Genomic DNA, 6,902 nt, shown 5'->3' on the forward strand with positions numbered 1-6,902 from the left:
GGCCTTCTTAGGGTAGAAGTGAGAAGAGAAATTTCGGGTAACAGATAGTTTTTCCCGTCACATAAATGCCCCTAGAACGTATATCTCCCTGCACAAAGCTTTATCTATCATTTGGGTTACTTCCTGAGTGTGGATTTCTGGGGTTGGAATTACTAAATCAAAAAACACAAGTTTAGAAACAGGCTCAGGGAGAATAGGTAATTTTCTAAAGTAGTTTAGACCTGAAATTCACACACTCGTGTTTTTGGAGTCCGAGAGACACTAGTTCAAAATCAACTTTCAATGGACCTGTGATGCTAGGCAGGTCAACAGCTGCGTGACCTTGTCTCTCCAGCTGTAAAATGGGGTTAACACGATACCCTGTAAGGACGGCCATTACATCAAATGAGATCGAGCCTGCAAAGTGAAAGCCCAGCGGCTGCTTCTCCGCAACTGCTCTGTAAATGCCGGGTGTGCATGGTGATGGTGGCACTTCTGAGGTCAGAAGACATGCCCTTCATCATGCTTCAGTGTGCATGACTAAGAATTTGATGGGCTACAAATTTTCTTTTAACAAGTGGTAAGCTGGCTTCCTCACCCTGTAAATTCTGTTCCCGGGCCCTGGCAGCTGTAACAGGTGGGAGCAGCTCTGGGAAACGCAGGTGGGAGAAAGTCTGCCCAGGAGAGGCAGTCTGCGTGCCTGCTCAGCAGAGCTGCGGGGGCCCAGGGCCTCCTTCCCCTGGCCTCCCGCTGTCCCCAGGCTGTACTGTCCCCAGGCTGCCTCAGGCCCTACTGGGAGAGCGTGCTGTGCCCTGCAGTTTCTGGCCCTTGCAGGCCATGTGGACAGGTCTCCTGGCGGTCGCGCTCTCTGGGACCATCCTCACCCAGCCACTTCCCCACAGGCCGCCGAGGCACAGGGCTCTGGCCTGTAACACAAAGGCTGTGGCAGTGCCTGTGTGGGGCAGTCCTGCCTCAGCCCCTGTGCTGCGCAGGTCTGCCAGGCCTGGCTGCAGGGCACAGCCCTCTCCCCTCCTGTCCTCACGCACACCATCCTGGCTGCCTAGCTGGTCACGTACTGAAATACCTACCGACTCTCAGGGTTGATTAGAGAGGCCCCCAGCCACATCCACCACGTTCCCCTGCCTCTCTGACACATACCAACGCCTAAGCTGTTTTGAGCCTGGGGGACAAGTTGGTAGGGAAGGAAGGGAGAATGAGAAGGTCTGCATTATTAACAGGTAGATAAAGTCGAGATAGGTAAGCCAGCCTCCTCACAGAGCACCCTGCTCCAGCCTCATTTGGATGCGGCTCCAAGACCCGGTCTCAGCACATCCCAGGTATGGCCGGCGATGATGCCGGAGGCTCTGCCAACAAGATTTCTATGGCAGAAAGCGGGGGTGGGTGACCGTGCCACGAGATGGGATGCGGGGGGTAGAGGGAGGGGTACCTGCCGTCTCCCGCCAGGGTGTACAGGGACTGCTTCTCTGCACCCGCCCTAAACCAGACCCCCATTTTCTGGAACGACTTCTTTCTCTCCTCAGCTCTTAGCCCTGCTGTACCTCCAGGGACACCTCACCTGGCAGGCCGCCTTCTTAGGCGGGGTCCTTTGAGGATGACTTACGCCTGATGCCTTGGGGGTCAGTGTCACTTGGCTTCGGTGAAACTCACAGATTGTTGCCTCTCTGCATTTTGCACATACAGCTTCGCCTGTGCCCAGCACTGCCAACCACAATGCTTCTTCGCACTCTTCCTGGCATCTCCAGAGACTGCTGCCCATCTCTCTCAGGGAGGCCGTGTGTCTGCTCACTAGCAGCAGGAATGGGCTGTGGGTGCAGGAGCTCGGCAGGCCTTCCCCCAGTCCTGGGAGCTTGTCTCCCCCTGACAGTGCCCCCTCTAGGGTTGGTTGGGGAACAGGCCTGCTGGTGGGCATACGGGTGGGTGTCAGGAGACCAGGGAGTGTGTGTCTAGCTCAGGTAAAGTCCTGCCCCACATTGTTGTGCCATTTTGAAGATATGACAGTGGGTCTCAGAACGTCCTTTTTTAAAGTGAGAGGTGTGCAGTCCTTGGGAGTGAAAGAGTGGTCGCCTTGAGGGTCCCATGTCTGTGCCCCCATCACAGAGGCAGTGTCGCTGAGGGGACAGTGGCATGAACTCTGTTCCAAGTGACTTCCCTAAGGAGGAAGCAGGGGTAACACTTCCGGGCTGAGGATGCTGGAGCCAGTGGCCGTGGTGTCTTTGGCCTCGACGCTTCCTTCCAGGGACCCTTGGACCTGTGGCCGTCTCAGCTGGGGCAGACGGAGGGCAGCCTTCCCTTTTTTCTGTCTGTCGCTGTGTGGCCATGTTTTAAAAATTAACAGTGTGGGCTACCATTGCCGTTGTCCTGCTCTGAGCCCAGTGCCGCGCCATCAGTCAGGCCCTGCGGACGGCGCTGCCCCTCCCTGGCGCCCCGACCAGAAGCCCCTCCTGCGTCAGCCCGCGCAGTCTCATGGCCATGCACACAAGGTTGGGGGGAGTGCGGTTCTCAGACACGGATTCTAGAACCCCTGCATTCTGGGAGGTGAACCATCAGCCTGACCTGCTCCCAGAAAGCAATAGAGCTCGCAAAAGCCTGGTCCATCCAGCAAGGCCGTCGGCATCCTGAAGGCCAGAATGGGCAGGGAGGCAGAATCACCAGGGACGGTGAGGGAGGATCTCGGAGGGCCTCCACCCCACCTGGCACCCCTGGTGGCTCCATCCAGGGTTGGTGACCGGATCTCTTTTCCCTTCTGCTGGACCACGCCTCCCTCTTGGGGCCCCAGAAGGAATAGCACACTGTCAAAGGAGGCCTTGGCTGTTTTCTGATGGGCCCCCAGGGAGAACCCCAGAGGGCAGACTGTGTGGGGAGGCCACACACACACACACGTGGGCTCACAGTCAGCGCTCACCGTTTGCCAGCATGCAGGCGCTCAGGCCACCTTGGAAGGATCTCGTGCTGCCAGCAGTGAGTTATGGAGCAGGCCCGCCCGGGAGCGCAGGCCACCCAGCCCTGCAGGATTCAGGCCTGCAGGTGTGTCTGTCTGGACCTGGGCCCCGACCTTCCTCATGGTCCCTGGGAAGCAGATTCCAGTTCTCAGTGAGATGAAAAAGCCCGTAAAGGAAGCCGCCTGTGCTCCTCTGGCAGGCGGGTGATTGCTGAGCCCAGTCATGCTAAGAATGTCATGAGCCATTTGTACGATGAGGCCAGCCTTCTTCTTGGAGATGGCACGTGCGGGGTGCCATGCTGGTGGCATGAGAGGCTCAGAGTCCAGGGTCTGGGGTGGAGGCCTCTCTCAGTGGACTGGACCAGCCAAGCAATCTCTCCCTGCAGGGGTTTCATCTTTAAAATAGGGGAAATCAAGGGGTCCCCTCGTCATTCATGTGATCAGTAAATGTGGCTGCTGTTAGTTTTAAGGAAAGCCTATTAAAAACTAGTTTCAAAAGTCTGAAGCTTATTGTATTCAGTCAAGAGAAATGACCAAACTCTGTTCCACGACCCCACTGGGGCCTCTTCAGCGCATGCCTCTTGACCCTTATCAAGGGCACCGTGTATCTCTGATAGAAGATATGCCCTTCCGTTTGCACAGAGCAGGGGAGGTGGCAGTTCCTGGAATGTGAGTGTAGAGCTCATCTCCAAGGCACCAAGAGTCTCTGGGGCTCCACACCGTCCACCACCGTCCACTGTCCACCCTCCCAAGGACAGAGGCATCCTTCCCGTGAGCATGTGGGCTCCCTGACCCCAGCCCAGCTCCTGGCCCAGCCCCGTGCCAGCAAGGGGCCCACTTCCCATCTGCCCTGCCCGGTTCCCCTCCTCCCAGGAGGAGCCTTCAAAGGGAGCAGGTCTGTGACGTGGAGTACTGAATCAAGTCACCCTGGGTCCCCAGCAGACAGCTTAGTGAACTAAGGTCCAGCAGCCCTGGGGCCCTCCGGGGCCAGAGACCCCTTCCCCACCACGACTCCCCGTTCAGAGGACAGTGCACAGCCTTCAGGGACACGGGGCAGGCATCGGGGGCAGCTGGAAGGGGCTGCTGGGGATGGCACACGGCAGCATAAATGTTGCTCTGCCAATTACTAGCGTGGTGAGCTTGGAGCTTCAGTTTCCTTTCTGTAAAACCAGGATCAGAACCCCTTCCTTCTGGAATTGTGGGGGGCACTGCACTTATTTGAGAAAAGGGTCTGGTGGAGATGATGTCTGCCTCCCTCTCCCTCTATGAACCACCTCAGCAGTGCCAGGGCTCGGCCGAGAGCCCAGCAGGCCCAACGCGCTCCGGAGCGGGGGCACAGTGTGAGGAAGGCCCTTTGGGAAGCATGGCTGGGATCTACTGGCTGTGGTGGCAGCCCTGCATGTGGTGGCGGTCCGTGTGGGGCCCCTGCAAGCTCTCGGCGAGCAACATGAGAGCACGGCTGTCAGAGGCTCTGCTGGACTGGGAGCCTGGGAGAGACACAGGTGCTCCAGCCACTGCTGACCTGCTGAGCAGCAGTTTATGCCTTCGCTGCCTCCAGCGCAGTGTGGAGGAGGGGTGCAGCCAAGAGTGCCTGGGGAAATCCTTCCCTTCAACCACATCTAAGCCTCAACCTGCAGGTGTGGGAGCCACTGGCGACTTCCTAGGTGGCGTGGGCTGTGGGAGGTCCCCATTCCTATCCTGGCTCTGTCTAGTGGCCTTGGGTCCCTTTCTACAATGCCCACTGCCCCGGGGTCCCCCAAGTCCAGCACCATGAGGTGAGGGCCTAGCACAGCAGCAGTGGCCCAGGTCCGAGGGGGTGGGTGTGTGTCTCCAGTTCCACAGGCAGCCACGCCAGGGCAGGAAGCCACGACGCTGCAGCCTGGGACAGCCCTGCAGGTGCATTGCTCCCTGGGGCACCGTGGTTGGGGACAGTGGAAGGCCGCCCCCAGAGGAGGAGAGTGGCCTGTGGCCCCACTGCCCAGGCATGTGCAGTACCCAAGCACGGGAGCAGCAGGAGCCGCTCTGGGCCTGCACGTCCCGAGTCCCTGGTCACTGTACCTGAGGCTCGTCACCCTTTTGTGGGACAGGCCCCTGCATGGAAGCTGCTCCTTCAGCCTGGCCGGGAGAGGGACGGGGCCCAGAGCTGCTGTACACGGTGCAGGGGCTTCAGGGATGAGGCCTAGAGCCTCTGAGGCCACTCCTGGTGTGGGGGCAGCACCAGATGCCCGGTCCTTCGCAGCTTCCGATCCCCCGTGCCCTGGGTGGGGAGTGCCAGGCCTCGGCCACCGTGCAGCTCTGGGCTTTCAGAATCTCAAAGGTGCCAGTTCCAGGACAGGGACTGCCCCCACAGGAGGAGAGCATGCCATATCTTCAAAATGGTACAACAATGTGGGGCAGGACTTTACCTGAGCTAGACACACACTCCCTGGTCTCCTGACACCCACCCGTATGCCCACCAGCAGGCCTGTCCCCCAACCAACCCTAGAGGGGGCACTGTCAGGGGGAGACAAGCTCCCAGGACTGGGGGGAGGCCTGCTGAGCTCCTGCACCCACAGCCCATTCCTGCTGCTAGTGAGCAGACACACGGCCTCCCTGAGAGAGATGGACAGCAGTCCCTGGAGATGCCAGGAAGAGTGCGAAGAAGCATTGTGGTTGGCAGTGCTGGGCACAGGGGAAGCTGTATGTGCAAAATGTGGAGGCAACGATCTGTGAGTTTCACCGAAGCCAAGTGACACTGACCCCCAAGGCATCAGGCATAAGTCCATCCTGGAGCCTGGGAACTGCAAAGGCAGGCAGCCCAGGCCTCTGTGACTGCATTAGTGTGCAAGACACCAGCTTAGACTCCTGCAACTGGCTCCCACCACTGTGCATGTGCTCAGGGTTAACCTCTCCAGCCACGCACCTGCATATCCCCAGCTCAACTCCCATCACCAGCCTCCACTGGTCTACACATGTCAAGGTGCCCTGTGCAGCCACAGGAGAACACACTGAGAGCCAGGAGCCCTTTCTGCCTTCCCAGGCCCCAGCACTATGTGTGTGTGTGCATCCAGCCCCTGCACTACATAGGCACCTGCAGCTGAGTGTGTGTACACCACCAGCTCCAGCCACCATTGCTGCCTGTCCACCAGAACTGGAGGCTCCACTGAGGACCCCAAAAGCCCTTGTAACCACCACAGACCTCGTGCAGTGCTTGCCAAGGACCACATTGTTGATGCTGTGGACTGCAGTGACCTCAGCCTAAGAGACATTGCGCATCCCTGAACCTGTGCCATCACATATCCCCACACTTAGCGTCCTGCACCGCTAGACTAGCACACCCCAACCCACACATGAATATCTCCTTACTGAAGCCAGTCCATAAAGTCTGGGAGAGGTAACTGTTCAAATGTACTATGCAAATCCACAGAGTTAACAAAGAATCTGGGAAACCTGACTCTGTCAAAGGAACACAGTAAACCTTCAGTGATTGTATTCAGGAATTGACCAGAAAAGAATCAAAATAACTGTTCCAAAGATGCTCAGAGAGCTATAAAAGAACACAGATAAACAATGATATCAGGAAAACAATCTAAGAGTGAAAATGAGCAGTTAAACAAAGAGACAGAAAACAAAGAGAACCAAATGAAACTTTAGAGGTGAAGAATACAAAGATTGAATGAAGAGTTTAACAGAGCTTCAACAGCTGCTAGACCAAGTGGAAGAAAGAATCAGAGAGCTGGAAGACAGATCAACTGAAAATATCCAATAAAAGGAGAAAAAAGAAAAAAAGAATGAAAAGGAATGAAAAAAGCCTATGGGACTAGTAGGACCCCATAAAAAGAAACAACTACTCATCACTTGAGTCCCAGAAAGAGAAGAGAAGAAGAAAAGCGAGCTTATTTAAAGAAATAAAGCCTGAGATCTTCCCAAGCCTGAGGAGAGATTTGGACATCTAAGTTCGTGAAGATAGGAGGTCATGTCAAAA

This window comes from Manis pentadactyla, chromosome 8 (assembly GCF_030020395.1).
Source record: "Manis pentadactyla isolate mManPen7 chromosome 8, mManPen7.hap1, whole genome shotgun sequence".
Classification (NCBI taxonomy): domain Eukaryota; kingdom Metazoa; phylum Chordata; class Mammalia; order Pholidota; family Manidae; genus Manis; species Manis pentadactyla.